The sequence below is a fragment of the Folsomia candida genome, unplaced genomic scaffold (genome assembly GCF_002217175.1).
Source record: "Folsomia candida strain VU population unplaced genomic scaffold, ASM221717v1 Fcan01_Sc014, whole genome shotgun sequence".
In the NCBI taxonomy this organism is placed as follows: Eukaryota; Metazoa; Arthropoda; class Collembola; order Entomobryomorpha; family Isotomidae; genus Folsomia; species Folsomia candida.
The window spans coordinates 119,852-145,572 of record NW_019091206.1 but is presented as its reverse complement, the minus strand read 5'-3'; the positions used below and the strand labels follow the sequence as shown (position 1 = coordinate 145,572).

At 39.8% G+C, this 25,721-nt stretch overlaps 1 long non-coding RNA gene and 1 pseudogene across 2 annotated transcripts; both read left to right on the top strand.

The window, feature by feature from the left end:
• The first annotated feature begins 1,663 nt into the window (after positions 1 to 1,663).
• Positions 1,664 to 3,593, top strand: LOC110856030 (annotated as a pseudogene).
• A 1,436-nt stretch (positions 3,594 to 5,029) lies between these two features.
• Positions 5,030 to 6,499, top strand: LOC118437560. 2 transcript variants are annotated; one of them, XR_004836178.1, is made up of 7 exons: positions 5,030 to 5,070; positions 5,162 to 5,260; positions 5,358 to 5,441; positions 5,590 to 5,668; positions 5,779 to 5,856; positions 5,939 to 6,080; positions 6,157 to 6,499. It is a non-coding gene; the product is annotated as an uncharacterized LOC118437560 (long non-coding RNA). The 2 variants fall into 2 exon arrangements; XR_004836179.1 differs by lacking the exon at positions 5,779 to 5,856.
• The last annotated feature ends 19,222 nt before the right edge of the window (positions 6,500 to 25,721 follow it).

Here is a 25,721-nt window from a genome sequence, read left to right as displayed (position 1 = left end):
GTTTGCGAATATGTAAGACTCGAGATTTTTTGGGGACATAAATTTGGATTTTCGAAAATGTAATCAACTCTAGGTTTGCCAGCTCAAATATTCAAGTTCAAAGTTTGATTTAGATCCTAATAAAAATTGGAATTTGGGAAAAAGGTAACCTTACTTTTGAAATGATCCAAATTTTTGTTTGGGTTGATTTTTTTCCGCAAAAAAACTCGAGCGACATGCTTCCCAATCCGTTGTCACATTTAATTTTTTTCAAATTAGTTTAATTTCTTTCGTCCTGTTTTCTACAGGAGGATTTTCGCCAGAGAAAACAAGCTCGTCGCCCTGCTCGCCATTGGAGAAGGATGGGTAACTACCCAATAATAAACCGTCATAATTTAGCCAAGTTAATGATGCTTATCGTTCTGATAACTACCACCACGTGTATTCTCAACATTACAAGGCGGCCGAGTTGGGTGAGCCGTTTACACGATAACCTTTGACCTTTAGTGCCTATGACCTTATTTTGACATCCGGGTGTGTATGGGCTCAACTAGTCGTGCGCATTTATCAACCTGTGCGCCTACTTTGGATTGGCGTACGATTTGAAGACGGTGCCGCATGAGGTGGTCATGGCGCGGGTGAGGAGGACGGGGGATGATGCGGGGGGTCATGACCATGACGAAGGTGGCGGCGGGGGTGGTGCGTGGGGTTGGGGGACGTCGACATCAAGGAGGAACACTACAACAACCTCACGCAGACCTTGAAGGCTGCCCAGTCGTAGGGGTTTTCCAAACAAATGGCCAAAACCTATCCCTACTAAAACCATCCAAGAATTAAGGTCTGAAATATTTATCTCTCAAAATGAAAAACAAAATGTGCAGGGTTTGAAAACATTGTAATAAAATTATTATACGTATTTATGTAAATATGCATAATATTTGTCGTCTCTTTGTTTATTGTTGTGTTTGTGTCTCATATCCACTTTTCTAAAACAGCTCAACAATTGGTGGATTTTCTTAAAGATTTGATGCAAGAAGAAATGAGAGTTTCGAGATTCTTGAGACGGTGAGGTTCGATGAGGGATGGTACAAGTTGTGGGGGGCAACAATTTTGACCTGTTTTTTCAGATTCAGCAACCAAATTCGGTCTATAAAACGAAATATGGAGATGCATACATATTTGAAATAAAATCCTTACGCAATTTTATTTAGCTGATGAAATTTTGATGGAAAAAGTTGCATAAGACTCGTTATTTTATTTCATCACTAAAAAAGTTATGCCCAGAGAGTTCCAGCAAAGGCGAGGAAGGAATCTATACATAAAGTGAACGAGTTATGTACTGTGCGGGTGGAGCTTAAACCTACGGCCTCCTGAAGTACCTTGTGCTGAGACTAGGGTTTCTCGTGAGTTTAGCTCCATTCGCACAGCACATAACTAACTCACTTCAAGTATAGCCTTTCCTGAGATCATTTTACTCATAGCGGAGAATTGCATAAATTTGGGTGGTTGTATTTTTTGTCATCTCACTTTGTTTTGTCGGCCGCATTGTTGATTCATGTTGCTGTTTCGTCAATTCAGTACTTTTAGCAGTAAAGTTATCCTTACCAGTAGCACCACCACCACCACCTGTAACCTCCCCCTTCTTCAGGCTCAACAAAAATTACTAGTTGTCACCAAATCGACTATGTCGTCATCATCGCCAACAAAGGGGTCAAAGTATGACTACGATCTTATCGTGATTGGAGGTGGGTCCGGAGAGTTGGCGGCATCCAAGGTAATACATCAGGACACTCGGTAGTTAATAAATTGGTTGCTCTGACCTTTAATTTAATTATCCGATTGACAGGAAGCGGCCGCTCTGGGAGCAAAAGTTGCGCTTTTGGACTTTGTACCTGAGTCGCCACAGGGGACGACGTGGGGTTGAGGGGAACGTGTGTGAACGTTGGATGCATTCCTAAGAAAATGATGCATGTCGGTATGGACAGACGAACAAAATTATCACCATTTTTGACAGTGTTTATAAATTGAAACTTTAATTTGCAGCATCACTTGTCGGTGAAAATATATCGGACGCGAATTCCTACGGGTGGACGAGTGTGGATACGTCAAAATCAAGTATTAATCTAATTAATTAAATAACTAATTAGTTATGGCTTGATTTTCATAATTTAAATATTAATTTCCAGAATCCGTAGACTGGCCCGCACTCGTCCAAAATGTCCAGGATCGTATTAAAGGGACCAATTGGACCTACCGGGTCGCCCTCAGGGACCCTAACGTCACATATATCAACGGTTTGGGCGAATTTGTCTATACGAACACTATCAAAGCGACGATAAAACAGGGGAAAATTTCCATCCATACCGCCTCCAACATATTAATTGCCGTGGGTGGTCGTCCCACTATCCGGAAGACGTCCCAGGTGCGAAACAGTACTGCTTATCCTCCGACGACATCTTCTCACTGCAGAATCACCCCGGAAAAACGCTGGTCGTTGGTGGTTCCTACATTGCATTGGAGACGGCCGGATTTCTTCAAGGGCTGGGAATCGATACCACAATTATGGTGAATTTAAAACCTCTCTAAATAAATAGTTCATTTTTGTGCCAAAATGTGCTAAAAACATATCCTTTTCACAGGTCCGATCCATCCTGTTGCGCGGTTTCGACCAACAAATGGCCGACCTTGTCGGGAAATATATGGAGGACGAGTGTCACGTAAAATTCCAAGTGGGCCGTGTCCCCGTCTCCGTGAAGGAGGGGAAACCAGGCTCCTCCAACCAGCGGACATTAATCGTCTCTTCGAAACCCACGTCCGGCGCTGGGTCCGTCGTGGAGGAAGAGTTTAACACGGTCATGTTCGCCACGGGGAGACTTTTCATCCCGCCCGGGTTAAACTTGGGTCCTATCGGAGTCAAAGTGGACGAATCGGGATTCGTCATCGCCAAAACGAATCGGACCAAACCAGCGTTCCCAACATTTACGCCAACCAAGGACAGACCGGAACTTACTCCGGCCGCTATTCAGGCTGGACTATTGCTTGCCAGAGTAAGCCATAAACTTTAATAAAAAATGTGTAGAAAGACATTTTCACCGTATTTTTTTTGTATGCTCACTCCGATGGAATACGCATTCGTCGAATTTGCCAAAGAGGACGCCATACAAAAATTTGGAAAGGATGACATTAAAGTTTGCAACCCTTCGAATCACAACTGCCAGCGAGTGATTTGAACAAGGGATACGCCAAAGTGGTGTCTCGAAAGAGCGAAAAGGTGCGTAGTAAATCGTGCAATTAATTAATTGAGGGCATGATCATGAATCTAACTGACCATTGTTTCTGTGCAGGATCGCGTCGTGGGGCTGCATTTCATAGGTTACAATGCGGGGGAGGTGGTTCAAGGATTCCCTGTTGCAATTCGACTCGGGATGTCAAAAAATGACTAGAATGCGACAATTGGGATTCACCCGAGTTTGGCGGAGGTGAGTAAATACAAAATAACACGCAATTTTTTTACGTTTTACAATTGTCAAAGTATTGCTTACTTTTGTAATTAATTCCAGAATTTTACCATAATTATGAACATTTCCAAGTCGTCGGGAAAGGATGGGGAATGAAACAGGGTTGTTGCGGATAAGGGATCATAATTGGAGCAAGTATTGAGCAGGGTCACACTCCCACTTTCAACACGGAAATACATTTAGTAAACAATGTACGATATGCAAAATGAGCCACATTTTTTTGCTAAATGAGTTGATTTCTTCTTAAATTATTCGTATTACTTTTGCAGAATTTTTAATTGATCAAATATACCACGCCGTCAATATTGCATGTTAAATGCTTTATCAGCACTCAATTAGATGATGAGTATATACATGCGACTTTGATGATTCAATTGGGTACCTAAATTTTGATATCGAATTTGATGCGTGATAATTTAATAATTTTTATTTCGTAATTTCATGTCTTGCTTATCACACCCCAACCACCACTTGTACCAGGACGACCAGTTTTACACTTTACTGCCAATTTCTTGCCAAAATTAGAAACGTTTCCTCTTCTAAAGTTTGCAAGAGGTTTAAACTACTGACGAGACGTGGATAGGTCGAGAGGAGTCTGGAAAAGTGTGGTCATCGCCATCGTCGTGGAACTCTGACTGACTTGCACTTTCTCTTGGTTTCTTCCCTCTTCTGATCCTTCGAACCCCACAATCTGGCCGACTTCCAGCGAAGACAGATCACTTAAAGAAGGATGAAGATATGGTTATTGTTTCAGTATAGGGAAATGGGGTTCCAAATGCTGTGATTGGCTGACGGTTTTTATGGGCATCCGCCCATAAAAACAGGGCCGTGGCACAACTCAATTTTTCCCAATCTCAATTTCCCCATTACTTGGAAATCTCACTCCTTTCTTGGCACCAAAATCAGGTGTCTCCTTTACCATCATTCTTGCTGCCAAACTCGGAAAAGCTGAGTAATTAAAAGATTATTTAGTATCCTATAAATTAATTTTCTGAAATCCACTCAATTACATAAATCGCTTCAACTCACCACAAGTTAAGCTCTAAGCTTCAACTCTCGGTAAGTAGTAAAAGAATTACTATTTTTAGTAGACATCTCTGCGGTTTTCGAGGATAATACTTGATTTATTGAAAAATTGCTAGCTTTCAGTGACCCACAGTCATCTTCATCAGGCATGTACACTATTTTCTTTCAACAATGAACGGTGGGGACACAAATATGGTGGTGACACGTTCATTTTTACGAGTGATTTGAATGTTAATTTATTGCGATTTATTGATACCTGTATCAATAAAATTTTTAAATTTTTCATCCATAAATTTTGCGACCTCTCTGCCGTGCCCCCACCAGAAATCTGTGTCATCGCCGGCCAACCTGGTAAATAACAACTTTAACTGGATTCTGCAACAATAAGGACCAAGGAACTTGTATTTCGTAATGCACTATATTTTATTGAAGTATAGACTCATCAATTACCATTAGTTGTTGTTCGTGACCTGGTAACAGTGTGAAATTGTCTGAAATTTCGTTAAAGTTTTGCAAGATTCAAAAATAGTTTCTCATATAATGAACGGTGAATACACATATATGTACATTCATGTATGGTGAAAACACTCTCATTGTTGGAAATTAAGTTCCACTAAATTTATTTTTGTGAATTGCAGATATAATATTTGTGCCAATTGTTACTCAATATTGTGACCTATTGCCCCTTCCTCCACCAGATCCGTGTCTCCACCGGTCAATTTATCTGATCTATCAGTGTGCGTTTATACAAAGCAAATTCAAATTATATCTTCACACCCACTCTTTCGCTACCAATGAGCAGTCGATAACTAAAAGGTATTAATTTTATTACAGGTTCACCTATTTGGCCAAACAAGGGTACTTAAATCAATGTGACTTTGTCAAGACTATTAAAAAACTTTCAAAACTTCGCTTAAGGTAAATTTTATTTTGATCTTAAAAATAGTTTCTTTCCTCTAGAATTAAAAGAATAATGAACGGTGGAGACACATTAATATGGTGGAAACACGTTCATTATTGCAAGCAACTGTTATCAATATTTCCTTGTTATTTTGTTTAATTACAGACTCATCAATTACTATGAGACCTTGTTCGTGACTCGGGAATAGTGTGAAATTCTCAGGAACTTCAGTAAAGTTTACCAGGTTCAACCATAATATTAAAATAATAGTTTCTTATCTCCAAAAATTTAAAAAAGCAACGAACGGCGGACACACACATGTATATGGTGGAAACACGTTCATTTTAATTACAGATTCGCCTTCATGTACTCAAATTCAGTGTGACTTTATCAAAACCTTCTTCAAAATCTTCTTAAAATAAACAATTAACGGTGGAGACACATAAATATGATGAAAACACGTTATTTGTTTCAAGAAGGTTTCAAATTACTAATTGCTTGTTATTTTTCGCAGGAAATCCAGTTGCTCAAAACATTTATTTGAATTTAATAAACCGTCGTTTGTCACGGTCCGAAATATAAAGTGTTGCGGTACTAATTGTGATAATTCTTGAAACCAAGAAAATCGTAATTACTCCTTTCTGCCAAAGCGTCAGGTACAACTTCCGATGCAAAATAACTCATTTCTCTCATTCTTTTTTCGTCTGATAGCTAATTTTAGTTTTTTTAAAGGTTCCAGCAGTGGTGTAAAATTCTCGACATCGATAAGGAAAACGTATCACCTAAAACTGTCGTTTGCAGCAAACACTTTTAGCCACCTTCAAGAAATTTCTCAAAGAGTTTTACCGACCTCTCCACCCCATTTGTGTCTTCACCATTGTCTGTGTCTCCACCGAAAGGGGGGTGGGTTAATTTATCCTTTATATGAACAAGAAGATAAAGATTAGAAATAAGTTTCACTACAGTTTGAAGTAGAAGAACCAGAACCACATTCAACTGTTTCCATTTTCCTTATATACTCAAGGCACGAAAATTATTGCTACTATTTGTAATAAAATATTTTGCAACCGGGAAATTATTTCGATGTTTGGTTATTACGGCAAAGTTGTTTTTATTCGTGAAGATGCATTATTAAATCTATAAACAACAAGGAAATTTTATTCACATTAGATATCAATTTCTTTATCAATATTGCCGGTGGATACACACTTTCAGTGGTGACAACACGGCTGTGGAGTATGTGTTATTAGTTGTTATTTAGATACTTGTTAAACGTAAAGTTAGTAAAGTTGTATTTATGCTAAATCAATTTAGTCGCATCCGAATGAATATAATTTGTTGCAATAAATTTGGTTTTAAATCTGAATCACAACAAGTTCCAGTTTTTAATTAATTATTCGAACTTAGAAAGTCGCAAAAATTCTCCACTCGAGATGACGAAAATCTGTAAAAAAAATTAAGTCACATTAAATCCTTAGCATGGTTGTAAAACTCTAACCTATCTTGTCCTTAAACTTACTTTTAATTGATGATGGTGGGTGGGTGTGGTCCAGACCGAAGCACAAAAAACTGTTTTGTTTTCTGGGACGTAAAATATACAGTGTGAGGAGAGATGGTAAAGGGTAGAGTGAGACGGATGGTCGGAGCGAGTGCTACGGCTTCACTTACGCGGCATCAAAAATACATGGAGAAATTTGAACTGCGAACCAGCCAATCACATCATTCCAGCCCCGTCCTATACTGAATAACTAACATTGGAACTGTTTATCTCTATATGATACCATGATCATTGGCCGACTTCTGCAGCCCCCCATCACTCGCACTCACACTTCCCAACCCGTTCCCTCGCATCATCATCACGACACTTCCATCTCCTCCTCCGTCCCAAGGTCCACCACCCGTCCCCTCAAACCTTCCAATACGTCGCCGCGTCGTACTCCATCAACAACAGGACCAACTGGCCATCCTCACGTTGCAACTTGTCATCGTGACCAATGCGAAATAAATTTTCCAATCTCATTCTTTGATGATTCCTCAAGTTTGAGCGGTTTACATTTTCTTCCTTTGGTGTCGACAAAGAATTCGCATGTTTCCGCCTCGCTCGCTCCCTTAAAGATTTAAGATGACGATAGGTGACTCATCGTCTCAAAAAATCTCACGGCACAAGACATGGAGTAAATTAGCCGAATGAGCCGAGTTATTTTATTATTTGTTACCACTTATTCTTATTTTGGCGTTTACATTAGTCAATTTCGTATGATTTTTACGCCAAAATATAAATAAATGGTACAAAATAATAAAATAATTCGGCTCATTCGGGTAATGTACTCCATGTAACGTGAAACGGAGTTTAGGTTACTTTCCACACCATGATTTCAAAATTGTTTTCTAGAGGAATGGAATGGAAAATAGAAAATCTATCTGATCCAGTTGTAGCCAATAAGCTGATTAATAGGATGGCGATGATTTTTTTAAAAAAACATAAGCCAATTTTTTGGGCACCCAATTTTTCTGAAGGCCTTTTAACTAGAGGTCTTATCTTGGGTCTCCTCCTTCAAAACTTGATAAACTCTGGAGTGCATATTTTTAATAAATTGATACTGACCTGGTCTACAAATGGATCTGATAGAATTTAAAAATAAATTCCCAGAACGGAGAAATGCGTAAAAGTGTTCAGATTTTTAGACCTGTGACGATGAGTCACCTAATCCTACGTTAATCCCCTGGTACAAATCTGGATTATGAAGAGGTCATAAATTCGACATGGTTTTCAAATAAATTTCATCATTGTTTGGTCAATGTATGATGTACTTGCTTGCAAAAAGTGAAAATTCTCTTTTGTCGCTGCATGCAAATTAGATATTTTTTTATTGAACTGACAAGTTGATAAAATTGTATTTGCAAACCTTTTCTCTCGAGGTTTTGTATGATTTAGACTCACTTACCTTGTAGAAGTAATAAACCGTAGTAACGTTAGAAGTAGCTCACCCTGACATGATGATTAGACAAAACTTTGCACCGAAGGTGGGGAATAAGCCGGCAAAATAAATCATAACTCGCATATATTCTTGCACCCATGGTGCAACAAAAACGGCTAGCCGTTGCACCATTACTGCAGCATTGGCGACCATCCGGGATACATAATTTTGCAAACTTTGTCAAAATTGTATGACCATTTCTCCCAGAAATTTTGCACTATTGATGCGTTTTGCATCTCTTCTCCCAATTATTTCGCATCATTTTGTGTTACCGATTGTTAGATATCAAGGGTGCTATTAATTTATAAAAAAATTCGATTCGGTTTGTCCAATACCAATGGTGCGCCTAACTAATGGTCAAGGGGATGTTTAAATAGCATCAATTGATGCAAAAAACTCGTTAACAGACGGACAGACAGACAGACGGACAAGAGGAATTCAATAGCTCTCATGCGACGCAGGGTGAGCTAATAATTGAATGAAATTCATAAAAAGAGATGAACTTGACGCATAAATTGGAGTAATCCAATAGGTTACTATCATATAAGCCCGTCTCCCGCAGGGCGAGAGTTACTCTAGTTGGGTTTCAGCATGAAAGAGAAATCCATATGGAATGCGGAATACCCAGTCTTTTCGTCTGTGGCACCAGTGCAGTGCCAGGAAAGAAAATATCCAAAAGAATGGTGCACTTGGCACTAATAATGCAACACTATGATTGGCCACCACCACACCATGCGAGAAATACACCGAGCAGGGAAGAGAAATTCATGAAAGTGGTGGTGGTGGCCGGTCGTGGTAGGTGAGAATCGTGTGAAGGCAAGTCCGCGATATATACAAGATTGTACATATATTGAGTTTCAGTATTCTAACTAATTTTGTACGAGTAGCTGGAACTCTAATGGCGGTCGTCAAACAAATATTGATTACAAGAAGTTTTTTAATTTAAAAAATAATCTCTCAACCCACCTCGTGCAACGATATTTTTATGGGGTAATGAAGAGTACAAAAAAATGAGTGTCGGAATGCGAGTTTGAAATTTTTGACGATTTTGATCTCGGGGTGATTTGAATCATAGCGTGCCTGGTCGCCAGGTCGTGTACTGGCGACCAGGCACCATTTTTGTCACCAACACCCGATAGCTGTATGTCGAATCTAGTACAATACAATGCACACTAAACGTTCATGAGATGACACGATAATTTTGTTTAGTGCAAACACGTGCACACTAAACAAATACTGTTGATAAGATGACACGATAATCTTGTTTAGTGCAAACATGTGCACACTAAACAGAAACACCTCATGAGATGAATAAAGGGTGCCAAAATGTCAGGACCTAGACACGAACCATGATTTAGTGCACACTAAACGGAGTCATTTATGCGATAAGAAAGAATTTATGGTCAATAGTGAGCGGTAGGTTTTATATTTTTACTACTGTTAAAACCATTTGTATTAAACGGTTAGTGTTCAATTAACATTAATGTAGTAATATTAATGCAATACATACTTCCAGTCATAATTTGGTTGAAGATAATAGCTATTGTGCGGGTGGGGTTAATAATAGCGAATAAATCGTCGCATCGCCATTACGTTGGAGAAGCTAAGGCGAAGCTGCATAATATTTTATTTCTATTATTATTAGTCCCGGCCTCGCCACCCATATTAATTTTAATCAAAATATAGTAAAAGGCTGAGGCATAATTAATTTTTCTAAATCAATAGAAATAAAGAATATATATATTAATAATAAAGTGTTGTTAATAAATCCAATAGTGATTGTTCACTGCGTACAAGGCATTTGATATGTTGTACACATAAATGTCAACTGGTATTGGTAACAAGATAACGAATATACTAATTTAGATGACATTCATGTGTCGACCAATGTCCCCTCCTCTTCCTCTTGCTCCTCGCTACTGCTACCACTACCACTACTGCTACTGCTACTACTTTCACTACTACTTCTAGCACTACTACTACTATCACTAAATTCAGCCGTCATTTCTGCAAGAAAAGCTGCAGATGAAAAGTTGGACGTTCCCTCTTGAGCTTCATGATCACCATTGTCCTCCTCCTCGCTGTCGGATATCTCCAGATCTACAAATTATTTTTATATTTTAAACAAAATATTCAACAAGTGTAATAACAATCGGTTTTACAGCAATTAGCTATAGATAATAAATCTACATACCCAAAGCTACAGTCGATTGTCGGGCTTTTTCTAGCACACCAGACGAAATGTCCGCTGGTTTGATGGATGCGTCTGCTCCATCAACAACATTGTCGTTTATGGAACCATCAGCACGACTTGTTGTAGTGGTGGCATTATCACCATCCGACACATTGCCGTTGTGATTAGTGTCATCTATGCGAAAAAGAAATGTAGAAAAATGTCAAATACAATACCTTCAGCCGATGTATTTTTCATAATGCAAGTACAAAATGTGAATCTTACCAGACATTCTGAACTTTGTCGTTGCCATTTGCGTAGTTGTTGTCATGTTGTTGTCATTGGCATAGTCAGTTGAAGGAGTTTGGATCGTCTTGGGCATGGCCAACCCTTGTTGCTCCTCTAGAACGGCCAGCTTGTCTTGGATGACCCTGACCAGTTCCCTTTCCAACTGTTGCTTCCTATGCTCGAGCTGAGCTACGGTTGGCTCGGACGTGCATATTGATAGCGGCAAATGAGAAGTCTCGTCTTTAGTTTGTCCCTCTTTTAGCAGGGTAGGGTCGGTGTCCCCTCCATTTGTTGGCGTTGCAGTCGCTGTTGGTGGAGTTGCAGCCGTTGTTGGTAGAGTTGCAGCCGTTGTTGGTAGGGTTGCAGCCGTTGTTGGTAGAGTTGCAGCCGTTGTTGGTAGAGTTGCAGCCGTTGTTGGTAGGGTTGCAGCCGTTGTTGGTAGAGTTGCAGCCGTTGTTGGTAGGGTTGCAGCCGTTGTTGGTAGGGTTGCAGCCGTTGTTGGTAGAGTTGCAGCCGTTGGTGCTGATGATGATGATGCCAAGAGTGACGTTGACGGTTCTAATGGATAACGATCAGCGAGTTTGACGAGGTCCAAACGCAAGTCGTTAAAGAACTTGTTGAGAGGTTTAGACTTTGCTGCGTCAAAGATCTTGCAAAGTTTGGCCCTCAAGGTGGACGTATCCATGTCTGTTTGACAAATCGTGTGTGCAAGTGGTGCAACGGTTGCCTTCCACACTAGCCTGGATTCAGTTCTGTCCAGCGCGCTTCTAACTGTGTCTATAATGGATGTAATTGTTTGCCTGGTTTTCATGAGCCGGTCATCTGCCCCCTCTAGGCATTCTTTATAGCCCGAAAGAAACTCAAGTTGCTCGGCCGACGACAGCCATGCCATCCTAATGCTTATGTCATTCATCGTGACATTTTGAATGGGTGCAGGGTAGCAATGTTTGCCCTCCTGATTCGTCATCACGTCCAAGAACATGTCTATGTAAACAAAAAAAAGAAGGAGAATATGAGTACAACAAATATATCAAACGAATTAAAATAATGAAGAGATACAAAAAACGTACCATCAGTTTCCATCTGATCAGCCTTAATGGTCGTTAGATTATAGGCATATGAAAGGCTGGTATTTGTTCAGGTCCCAAAACGAAAGGAAACTTCCATTTTGGAAGTTTCCGCCTCCTTTGCCTCGTGTAACCATCCACGATATCTTGTCCAAATATATCCAAAAGTTGGTTGACACTGGCGACCCGGCCTTTTTTTGCACCTAAGCAGAAGCAAAAGAGTTGTTGTTACCGTTTCCACATTTTTTAGTATTTATTGATTGATTGCGCAAGTAAAAGTTGTAACATTAAAAAGTATACGTGTTATTACCATACAACTTGCACACCAAGCCACTCAAGATTTGCTTGACGTCGGGCAAATTCAAAATTTTTACCAACGAAGCTTTGGCGACTTTTCCATCAGACGACAGCTTCTTGTTGAAATACTCTGAGAACTGTTTCATAAAAGAGAGAGAGGATTGTAAATATTTAAATACTAGCTTATAAGCCCGTATCCCGCCGGGCGAGCGAGAATTATAAGCTGCAAATGTCTTCCGGCAACGAAATAAAAGCAAATGTTCCGCAAGGGAAGTGAAAGTAAAGACAGTCAAGTTTCTGACAACCACTCTAAGATAAGCAACCACCTCTAATCCCCAAGATAACCACCATCAGACAACCACTCCGAGATAACCCCCCCCCCCAAAAAAAAAAGATTACTACCATCAGGCAACCATTCCCAGATAACCACCATCAGATAACTCCCATCAGACAACCACTCGCAGATAACCACCATCAGACAATCACTCAGAGATAAGCCCCCCAAAGATAACTACTATCAGACAACCATAAACAGTTTATGACATGACACGACAATCTTGTGCAGTGCAAACATGTGCACACTGCAGGAAACTGTTGGTGCAGCGGTATCGGTATGCACTGCACTGGCTGTCATCTGAGAGTGGTTATCATGGATTACCTGCGGGTTTTCAGATAGTGATTATCTGATGGAGATGGATCTTGTATTGTTATTTAGTTGTCGTAAATGAACAATAATTTTGTATTAAATTAAAATTTTTGAATTTTCGCGCGCCATTCGAAACTTAACTTTCTCCACTTTCACTTCCGTTGTGGAAAATTACTTTCACTTCCGTTGCAGACAAACATTTCCAGCTTATAATATAGATAGATAAAAGATCTTGTTGATGAGGAAAAGAATAGGCATACACACCATGCTAAATCGCAGATCCTCTTCTGTCGACAATTTGTCCTTGAATAATTCGGTCCAAGTGGATGTCTCATTTCGTTGGCACATTTCAAAAACTGACTCTGCTAGGGCTTGCGAGGTTTTGAGAGGTGTATATATTCGTTCAAAATCATAGCCAGTGGCGGACAAGATATTGTCTAGTCGAGATACAACGTGTCCTATAGAAATCCCCTTGTTAAGTACATCTTGAGAATTCTGCGATAGAAAATAAAACAGATTAACCAAAATAATACAATTCTATTGATCCACACACTCATTTTTAACTAAAAATCCACGAACCTTGTCCATCCGAGACACATATTGATAAGCCATTATTTGCTATGGATGTGGGGCGGGCAATGCAGAAAATCCTAGAGGTCGAGGCAGAATGGAGCGCTCAGCAGCGTAAAGAGACGATGGCTTGGAGCGGAATAATGCAGCGCTGTGAGAAGCGTTCAAAGACGTTTTTATATTGTCGCTAATGACTGGGGTCCTAGAGCCCGTGGCGGCATGAAGCGCTCAGAAGCGGTGAGATCCTTACACCCTTATATAAACCCCAAACAAATATAAAAAGTAGTGTCAGAACGATCGACATTTCCTTAAAAATGACTACACATTTGACAATTAACGCCGGGTTTAGACTTCACGTTAGCATCACGTTATCCTCCCAATCCGATTTTTTGATTGGCTAATCAAAAATATCACTAAGACAATTAAAAATTTCGACCAATCAAAAAATCGGATTTAGAGGAGGACGTGATGCTAACGTGAAGTCTAAACCGGGGGTAAGTATCCGTGCCCCTTACCAGTCTACATAAGGTTACATCACTTGATGGTAAGGGGCATAAGAGTTCCTTGCGCCAGTCCAAAAAATTTGAAAAAAATACCATCAGACGCAGAAACCCAAATTCTAAACACCGGAGAATGCATTTCCCTGAGGTCGACTCTTCCTCCCCACAGGGTCGATGCGAAGTTCCGAGATGTGTGATTCCATGTATTCTGCAAAGCGAGAGAAAAGGTTGAAACTGGGATATTGCTCCAAACTCAACAACTCACTCCTCAGAGCTTGAGGGTAAGCCTTAAAATGACACTCCATACGAGGTAGCCAATTATGTACTTTTTTAACCTGTGACCTCGTGGTCAAGATCATGAGGTCATAATTTTAACTGTTGGTTTTATGAAATCGTTGCTCTATAGCTTGTCTTTAATGTGTTTTTTTACGTGTCAATTGTAGAAGAGCATGGTTATTAGACACTTGAATAAAGCGTCAATCAATCAATCAATCAATGCTTATATTTCTTAAACATGAACCAGATGCCTAATAAACTTGCATAAAAATTTAAAAAAAAACTTGTCCATGTAGATTAGAAATTTAGAACAGAAACAAGTTGGGCTTTATTATCAAATTACTTTCAATTTTGAATTACAACGATCAAATGGACATGAGTAATAATAGTAGGACAAATTTAACAACTAACAAATCTGATAAATAATTAATACATTTAGCTATATTATAATCACGGATAATGATAAATTAAAGTGATGACAGGTGACATTATAAGACCAATAATACTAGTAATAATAAAACTTTTTAATAAAAACAGATATGGATCGAAATCCAAATGACGAAATGTCTCGGTGTAACCAGATTTAAGGGGCTTTCAAGAAAGCCTGTTGACCTCATTCCGGACTGCACAAAAGGTTCTGGGATCAATATTAAAAGGATTGATTACATATAGATATGATAAATTCAAGAATTATTTACGCACTTTGATATGTGTATCTTATATATTATTACCCAAACATGAGCCGTGTGATCCCCAAGATGTATTGATCAGGATAGTTGAAAAATTCGGCTGCCAGTCGATGAGCGTAAGGGATGCAATGTTCATTCGGACCCTGGGCATAGCGCTCCGCAGCCGCAATACCAGTCGACTTTTTCACTAGTTCAGCTACAAAAAATTTCATGAGGGTGAGGCAGATAATCTGCTGGCTATTGTGAAAAAAAAGACGCATAAAATTTTTGATCTGGACATATGTAATAGTTTGTTGGCTTTGTGCTGTAATGACCAACTTGTAATATATTCTGGCAAATTCAAAGTACGACTCCCTGTTGGGTCCAGGTGCACGGGCCTTGTTTACGAGGACTTGGTAAAACTGGTTTAGATCCTGATATAGATCCAATAATCCAGCGTCCAAGAGGAAACCATTTCTTGGGATTGGTGGAGTCGGGATGATTGTTTCAGCTACTACAGCAGCAGCAGGAGCAGGAGAAGCAGCAGCAGGAGCAGGAGAAGCAGCACCAGTAGTAGTAGGGTCTTGAGAGTGGGTGGGGATTTGTTGATCGTTCTCTATTGTTGACTCCATTGGTTGCGTTGTTTAGGTATATATGGCTATGATGTGCTGTTTTTTTGTAAACAGGTTTAACTAGATGATGGTGTAGAGTGAAGAGGAACACGTAGTACCGCGACAGAGAAATTAAATCATTGTTGTATGCCAGGGTATACAACATCAGGGCGACGTAGGGCGATGAAGGGCGACGAGGAGCGTGTCATGAGATCCAGCCTTGTGGTATTGATAAATCAATAGTATATGATTTTTGTGACGCTTTGAATTATAACGTCACCACCGTGCGGATAATAATAAGTTTAAAACATGAAATTGTGCGTTCTCTAATGGACCATAAAGTGCAATAAGCCTTATGGATGCTCCACCCTCGATTTGCACATGTGTATAATGTATGTATGAAAAGTGCCAAAAAAAAGTCCTTATGTTATGTCTGCCTTGGTGGACGACGCTATTGGTTTCATTGAACAGTGATTTCGTGATGATGTCATTTTTTTCACAAATAACTATATGCATTGATAATTCTGGTTAATTTATTTATTAAATTGATTCGTAATGAACATACCCCGGACAAATATTTTTTTATCCTACCCTACTCATGTTGAGCTCAACACGAGTAGGGTAGGATAAAATATAAATAATGAATATAATGAATATAATGAATATAATGAAATATAAATTGCATTCAATCTATTCGAGTATATATAAATATACAAGAAATAACCTCTCTTGTACAACGGTATCCAAACATGTATGTGGTTACAGAATTGCTGTACTCATTAATGAGTTGATGTATTGGAATGACAATGGGCTTTTTTAATAATTAATCATCAATTATTTTGCTTAATCAATAGCAATAACTACTCGTAGTAAATGTAATAATTGGTAGGAAATTATCTAACTTGACATACATATATATCGCAACAATGTAAATAATAAGATTATATATGAGACGATATTTCAAGTTGAAAAGAATATGTATGGAGATAGTTTGTATATAATAATAATAATAATAATAATAATAATAATAATAATAACAATACAAAAAAATCATTTAAATGTACCAAGCCGTAACCATTGTTTGTAAAGAATGCAAATATTGAAATTTACTCAACATCCCCCCTCCTCTCGCTATCCTGCCTAAACTTTTCGACGCTCTCCAAAGTCCGAGTTATCTCTTCAAGTGATAGACCCGAAAAATGGCCAATGACTTCCGTCAATAAGCCGACATCTGACATTTCAACATTGTATTCTTCAAAGACATCGACAATAATTTCGAGACACTTATCAAATGACTCCTTGTCTTCAATCCCTTTGATGAAAGCCTTTGTGTCTTCAATCTTTGCCAAGTTGATCCTCATGGAAGACTCTAGCTCGACTTGACGAAGCTCCATCTGGACCAGCTCTGCCTTGGCGTTTCCCAACACGTCAGTCCTTTTAACCTTTCCTTGCGCCAATTGGTTCAAGATAAGACTTGGGTCAGTCACGCTGGTGTTTAGCGCATCAAGGACAAATGTAGTGTCTTCGTCCTTGAAACTCGCAGATGGAAATGAAGCAGTCAAATCGTGATTCCTCTCGCCCAGGCAAATCATTTGGTCCCAGATGGGCCCAGCCGCGTATTCTTGTGCAGTCGCCAAAACGTATGGACTAATCAAATCCGTCATTGGTTTCGACGTGTCGTACTTGGGTTGTTTAGCGGCTAGGGATTTTTTAATAACAAAAAACTGTGGTGAGTAAAGAGTACAAACATTTTTTGACGGAAATTTTAGTGTACAGCAAAAAGTCTACACAGTATTTATTTTTACCTGCTAGCTTGGTCAGCAGTTTGCAGAGGAGTGATTCGGATTCAGCAATCACGTATCTAAAATCACGAACCTTATTTGTATCGTGAACAACCTTTCCTTCAGCACGTTTGTAAGCTTTCCACAATGGCCAATAGAGATCTCCTCGCCCACGTTTTTCACCCTCCAAAATGTCAGTTTTTCAATCAAGGGGTTCAGTTTTCCCAGTCACTTGAATAATGGATTTGTACAGCATAAGAGCATTGTTAGTGTCAAACCAAGAGAACTTTGAACTGACAATCCTGTGGATTTCGTACGAAATGTAGTCCTCATTCAATATGGTGAACTCCTGCATATAAAAAAAAGACATGAATCAATCATCTACACACACACACACACATACACACACACACACACATACAACCAAATTGTCAAGTTTAAAAAAAAATCTTACTAGAGTTGCGCGTGATGTTGTCGATGCAGCCTGAATGTTTTGCCGGGGTTGACGACGTGGTTTACGAGGTTTGTGTTGCCTGGGTGCTTTCATTTTTGTACTTAGCGATTGTTGAAACCTGGAGCCACCACCCGAGGGAGCACCTCCTACACCACTGCTGGGCTGCCCGTCCTTTATCCCCCCCTTTTGCCGCTTTGAGGGCCTCTGGTCAGGGGTTGCTGCCCTTCGTTTCTTATCCTTCTTGGTGGTCAACAACGATGATGACGAAGATGAGGCTTTTGCAGATGAAGCGGGCTTCATATTTAAGGAATACAAGAGTGGTAAGTGCACGTAGTAGTATGTAGTTGGACTTGGCTCTGGTCTATAATCTCGGAGCGTCTAGGAGCGTATTCGAGCGCTGTAGAGCGTCACTGCGATGAATAAATTTCTTGCCTTGATTCGCCTATCTTCTGCTCTGGTCTGTAACCTCGGAGCGTTTTGGAGCGTATTCGAGCGCTGTAGAGCGTCACTGGGATGAATAAATTGCTTGCCTTGATTCGACTATCCTCTGCTCTGGTCTATAACCTCGGAGCGTCTTGGAGCGTATTCGAGCGCTGTAGAGCGTCACTGGGATGAAAGGCGTTACTCGAGATTAGTGTGCAGTCCTGTGTAGTGCAAACATGTACACACTAAACAAACAGTTTATGACCCACACGACAATCTTGTGTAGTGCAAACATGTGCACACTAAACAAACAGTGTATGTGATGACATGTCGATCTTGTTTAGCGCAAACATGTGCACACTAAACAAGATTACCTTGTCATGTTTGGAACTCTTTGTTTAGTGTGCACCTGTTTGCACTAAACCAGATTGTGGTGTCATATCATAAACTGTTTGTTTAGTGTGCACATGTTTGCACTAAACAAGATCCAACTGTCATGTCATAATTGTTTGTTTAGTGTGCACATGTTTGCACTAAACATGATCGTCGTGTCATGTTAGGGACTTTTAATTTGCACATGTTTGCACTAAACAAGATCCACCTGTCATGTCTCAAACTGTTTGTTTAGTGTGCACATGTTTGCACTAAACATGATCGTCGAGTCATGTCTCAAACTGTTTGTTTAGTGTGCACATGTTTGCACTAAACATGATCGTCGAGTCATGTCTCAAACTGTTTGTTTAGTGTGCACATGTTTGCACTAAACATGATCGTCGAGTCATGTCTCAAACTGTTTGTTTAGTGTGCACATGTTTGCACTAAACATGATCGTCGTGGCATGTCAGCACAGGGTCGACGAGTTGTGTAACGTCGTCACTGCGACGATTGTACTCTGCGCAAAGCTGACACGATTCATCTGCGGTTTGTTTTCTGGTAGTGGTTATCTGGGAATAGGGGTATGGCGATGGTTCGTTTTGGATGGTTATCTTGAATCGTAAATAATGGTTATGTTGGATATCTTGGCCACTTTAAGGTGAAGTTAAAGTGAAATGGAAGCTACTTTTGCTTCCGTTGAGGATCATTTACTTTCACTTCCCTTGCCAACAGTTATTTCTAGCTAATAATATGGATGAAATAAAAAAGTAATGTGGTGGAATTATGCACTATCCCATTCAATTTCCTTGGTAATCAAATAAATTCTCGCCCGGCAGGAGACGGGCTTATACACTAGTTATGAAATATATAACATCTTGTCGAATAATTGGCTAAAGCTACTTCCGTATGTGGTGCGCTGTATTGTATTTGTATCTACCAATAAAATTTTTATTTGTTGTAAATTATGGTGACCTTGATTGATATGGCAAAATTTGTCACCCAATACCGCAAACAGGTTTATAACAATGTATATCAATTTAACCAGTTAAGCAACTACTCAGATTGGATAATTAATGTTATAGTTTGTTTGGCTTTATTATATATAAAATTGTATAATAATAAAACATAATTATTGCCAAATTTTAAGAAAGGTGATGAAAACTATATTTTCAAAGTGATCAAACAACGAACAACAGCGTAGATTATACGAACATGTCCTAAAAAATAAACCTTGTAATTACAATTCATTCTCAATTCATTCATTCTCAGAAATTGATGTCCTTTTTGCATTATTATAATTTTTAAACAAAAACAAGTATTTTTTTATGAAACTACAAATTGGTACGGTTGGTTTGTTTAAACTAAATTCTACATTTGATTTCTCAACAAGAAAAAATCTATGGTCCTAAACTTTAACCGAGATAATCAAACTTGATGGTGGTTACATTACAATTTTTACCTAAAAAAATATTTGCGTAATAATGAGAGAGAATGTCAACGTCGTTTTTACTCTGAACGAGCAAAAAACGGCTTCAGGGTCAATGAGCTGGTGTGGACTTTACATTTATCATGGGGAGTTACTCTATCCCTTCGGATAGACCCGATAAGATTGTGAACTTGATTCTTATATAGCTTTTTTAACTTTTTGTCCGCCTCTATAACAATTCCCATCCTGGCGAGAATATCCGCATTACCCATAAAGTTAAGGATGCCACGCCTGATGGTGGGAAGGTCTGGATGGTTCTGGTATGTAGTCTTGCTACACAAGTAAAAAGTTTATGATTATACAACAGGAAGGAAGGAGATTGAGGAAAATGGAGGCAAAATATTTTGGCATACATTTTGAAGACAAGGATGAGACCAGAGTATGATTTGTATTAGGCTGGATCTCAGGCTCGTATCATCGTTCAACTCTTGGCTGAAATTGTCTAGTTTGTCCAGAGATATATACATTGTCGAGGCCACTTGTTGATATTTGTCGCTTTTTTCGCATCCTTGGACCAGAGGGAGCTCAATTTGGGGCTTTTGCCACTCTGGTGAGTAATAATGAAAAACACGGGTCGTCACTTGATTTTTTTTAATACAGAGAAAATTACTACACATCTTTTCATTTAAATATACCTACCCAAATCTTTTAATGTCCTCTGTCTCTTTTGTCTCTTTCTAGGCAGCTGTGGTTGTTGTTGTTGTTGTTGTTGTTGTTCGAGGCTGCCATCATGATCATCATCAGCAGCAGCAGCAGGATCAGCCACCAGTACCCCTAAATCTCAAGAGAATGTATTTGCGCTGCATATTATGTATATTAATTTATAGAGGGGTTAAAAATTCTAACGCTTTAATCCCTTCCGACTGCTGCTCTGCTCATCCCGCTTCTCTTGTCGGACAATTGCTTGTTCTGTGTGATGATGGAAAAAATAAATACTAGTAAAAAAGGTAGAAAATACGAGTTTTAGGAAAATGATTTTAAAAAAATACCAGGGTTAACAATCTTAAATATGGGGCGGTCAATCTTTTTCTTATCAGTAGCTACTGTTTGCTTCTTCTTATTTGTTTTCTTTTCTTTTTCCTTCAAAGATGATGAAGATGATGCACATGCTGACTTTGAGGATCCCAATTCTATAGACACACTAGACCTTTCGACCACCTGCTCAATCACTGGATCCCCCCCAGGATTGGATGAGGAATGACAAGGAACAGGGGTCTGCTGGATCGTTTCTGAATGAAGTGACACGAGCAAAGATCGATTAGATTAGTTTTCACCTTGATATACCTTTTCGATACATTTAATCGAGCATGAAAATCCAGAGGATATGCAAATGGTAATAATAAACAAAATGCGTATAAAATCTCACCACTGGTGATAACGCTTCCCATGGCTGACACGGCAGACGAGACTGCATCAGCCGCTGCTGGAGGAGTGGCATTTGTTCCCGGTGATGGCAAGCCGCCAGAGGACATTAGTGTTTGTGCAAGGAAAGGACGATCCCGCTCTGCTACCTCAGCCAAAAATCCTAGGTCATCATCCGACGAGGAAGAACCCCTTCTTTTTTGCGGCGACAACGTTGGTAATGATGATGATGATGATGCCAAGTTGTGGGACTCATCCAAATCCATCATTTGAGATGGCACCGCCTGGGATGGAGCTCTTGATGGCAAGGTAGTAGCACTAAAAGTAGAAGTAGTAGTGGTGGTAGTAAAAGTAGTAGATGTGGTGACTGCTGGTTGAGCTCTAGTGTTTGTGTTGGGACTAGGCCGCTGGCCTCTGTGTCTACGAAAGGTCTTTTTCTGTTGGAGGAAATATATTAAATTTTCAAAATACTTGTCAATTTTCCTCTTGATTGTAATGATTGAATCGAGGTCGGTGATATGGGGAAGGGAAGGACCTCCAAAGGTCGATACTATTCCAATGGTTTGGAGGAACTCCGAGGCAAGTCTATACATATACGAGTTCTTGTTGGTAAACTGTAGATGGAGAAATTCATTGGTGGGAAGTTCTTCAACTACTGGGAATCTTGGAACATGTCCAACAAATTGTCTCTTTTTTGGACTTGCCCGCAGCCGGGATGAGGGAGGACTCTTTTTTCCAGAATGGTTAACGTTGTGTTGCTTGAATGGCTGCGGTGTTTGAATATAGAAGCCTTTGGCATGTGACACAATGTGCTGCTTTTGTGAATACAGTGGTCTCCCATTGCTGAAAGACAAATATACAATGCACTCTATTAAATTTTTTTCTTTACACAAATGCATCACTTGCACCCATCAAACGTTGTTGCTATTATTGTTGTGCAATTTTAAATTTTCTACAGGCTTACTCTCTTCGAAAATTTGTCTCCTCTTTCTTCGTATCCAGCCGTTGGAGTTCCAGATCAGCGTTGAGTTTGTCCATCCTCTTGAATGCCTCGTCCCTGGTTCCGTAAAGAAACTCTTTGATTACACCTTCTGGATACCTGGTACCGCCAGGGACGACAATTTTTACGCTGCTCCCCGTTCGCAGCGGTTTGGAGCTGGGTGGGTCTGGGGCTACTTGCTCTACCGCTCTAAAGGGCGCTGGTGGAGCCGTCATTTTGACAATCGTCCAATCTATTTGAAAAATAAAAAAGGTGGAAAAGTCAGCTTTTTTATAACCTAAAGAATTCTTTCGCATAGAGGTTAAATAAAATGCTGTGTAAAGTTTTTTTTCTGTACCCGATTTTCTTGTGAGCTGATTATCGGTGTCTTGATAAGTCCAATCATGGCGAGGGCTGATGTGAGGAGCAGAAGAAGAAGAAGCAAGTGAACAAAAGTTGAGAGAAGACAATGGAATTGGGTTCGTTGTGTCGAGCATAATGCTATGACTGGCAGTCACTCGAACCGGTGAGAATTCAAACAATGGGCTTCGGCATGGAATTGTGGGTGGCCGGAGCGGTTGTGTGTGGATTCTACCTCCCTCGCCACCTATATAGAATAAACCCAATTTTATGTAATGTAGGTGTTCAATAATGTTGGTCTTGAAATAAATTGTTAAATTTTTATATTACAAGAACTTGTAAGTGGCGCATCATCCAAGTCCAAGTGAGATAAATTGGAAGGGGATGGACCGCGGGTTGGACATGATCAAGCGACATGGGCTCTGGATTTGTCATATCCCTCTCCGGGTTGGCTTTCCAGCTCCAGGCTCTCCAGGGTTGACAACGTGGGGAAGAATGTGGTGTTGTGCATTCCTGGTTTTTGCTCAAAATGAATAAATGTTCATCACCCCGAGTTGTTGGGGTGTCTTGCCCATCTGGTTCCAGGGCATCGGCAAACGAAAGACCCTCTGCTATAATTTCAAACCCCGGCGGTTTGTCATCATCCCTAGGAGCAGCCGATTGTTGACACTTTGATGATGATGCTTCATCATCGTCATCATGTTCACCACCACTGCTGGATGACACTCCATCTCCATTTTCCTGGTTATCACCCTTTTTCCGCCCCATTTCTTTAGACAAAGGGGAACTGGATAAAGTGGGCGACGACCGACTTGAATTCCTAGAAGACCGACTATTTGTGACTACCCCATCGCCATCCGGCTTATCCTTTTCGACGTCGCCTATTTGTAATGTCGATGACCTTTCAGAAGGATGTAGAATCCCGACGTCTTCAATAACTGCAGCGGACGTGTCAGAAGCTATCACGCAAAAATTTAAAATTCAAGTCATTCATTATAATATTGCAAAATTAGTAGATACCTACCCATCTTTACAAGGAAGGTCTTTTTGTATATGGTGATTGTTGGTTGTCCTGTCTTGACCCTATCATAAATGGACAATTTTATTTGTATTTTTTTCATTTATAGAAAAAAAAGACATGCTTCTTGATCATTTGGCAACGTGGAATTGCACTACAGAGTAAGGAGGGGAGAGCATACAATTTACAAACAAGCATGTGCAGATACCTTGTAATAATTGGGGCTGGAGCGTCGTGGAGCTATAATGCTACTCTTCAGCTAGGGTAGTAGTACCAGGGGCGATACTGAGCGAGGAATGGTCAACTCACAAGAGTATTAGCTAGTCCCAAGGCAGGCTAGTAGTACCAGGGGGGATCATGGGCGATGCTGAGCGAGGAATGGTCAACTCACAAGAGTATTAGCTAGTCTCAAGGCAGGGTATTAGTACCAGGGGGGATAAGGGCGATGCTGAGCGAGGAATGGTCAACTCACAAGAGTATTAGCTAGTCTTCAGGTATTCTGTCTGGGGAAACAAGGAGATCTCGTTTAGTGCAAACATGTGCACACTAAACAAACAGTTTGAGACATGACACGTCAGTCCTGTTTAGTGCAAACATGTGCACACTAAACAAATAGTGTGAGATATGACACGACGATCATGTTTAGTGCAAACATGTGCACACTAAACAAACAGTTTATGACACGACACGACAATCTTGTTTAGTGCAAACATGTGCACACTAAACAAACAGTTTATGACACGACACGACAATCTTGTTTAGTGCAAACATGTGCACACTAAACAAACAGTCCCTAACATGACACGCCTATCATGTTTAGTGCAAACATGTGCACACTAAACAAATAGTGTGAGACATGACACGACAATCATGTTTAGTGCAAACATGTGCACACTAAACAAACCGTTTATGACACGACACGACAATCTTGTTTAGTGCAAACATGTGCACACTAAACAAACAGTTTATGACACGACACGACAATCTTGTTTAGTGCAAACATGTGCACACCAAACAAACAGTTTATGACACGACACGACAATCTTGTTTAGTGCAAACATGTGCACACTAAACAAACAGTTTATGACACGACACGACAATCTTGTTTAGTGCAAACATGTGCACACTAAACAAACAGTTTATGACTCGACACGTATGACAGGTCGATCTTATGCAGTGCAAACGTGTTACCCATCGTAATCAGGTATAGTTAGTTGAGACAAGCTTGATTTCAGCAGGTGGGTGTCTCATAATTCTCTTTCCAACAACCAGGGGCCACTCCCAGAGCCCCGGCTTAAATATCAGCTTAAGCTAATCTTTATTTGAGCGCGGTTTAAGTCCGTTTTTTGGACCGTCCCAGAGCCCTGATCGGATTATTTTTGGATTGGCTCAACTCAACTTTTGGTTTAAACCAGTCGCAACTTTTCATGAGACTAAATCCTGCCCGACCATAGCTCCAAAATCATTTTCTCCTTGTTAAAACGACCTGCCCATTCCAAATTCATTATCAATAACAAAAATGATCTCCACTATCAAACCTTATTCTGTCAACGTAAGTAATTATAATTTACCTTCTGTCTTTAACAATAACAATTATATATACATGTTTCTCCCCCACAGGTTGCAACCTGACCACCGTGATCAATCTCACATTCACGTCATTCATCTCACATTCAGTCTCGTCAATCTGCTAGACAAGTAAGTCGATTAAAAAAAATTAATGGTCTTCACTCATAATTAATGGTGGTGACACATTTGTTTAGATGCAGTACTCAATTGGGGCTAGTGAAAAGCATGCAGAAAATAGTTCTTTATAAAAGATTAATTGTTACAGTAGCTGAAGAAGCAGCCTTATCATGGGTGGACTGAGAACGTGGTGAATTATTTAATTATATTATTATCGTCTTCATGTCGGTGCAATTATCGCGAGGGAATATATTAGTATATAATAAATTGTTCTTCATTAACGATTGCATCATACAAAT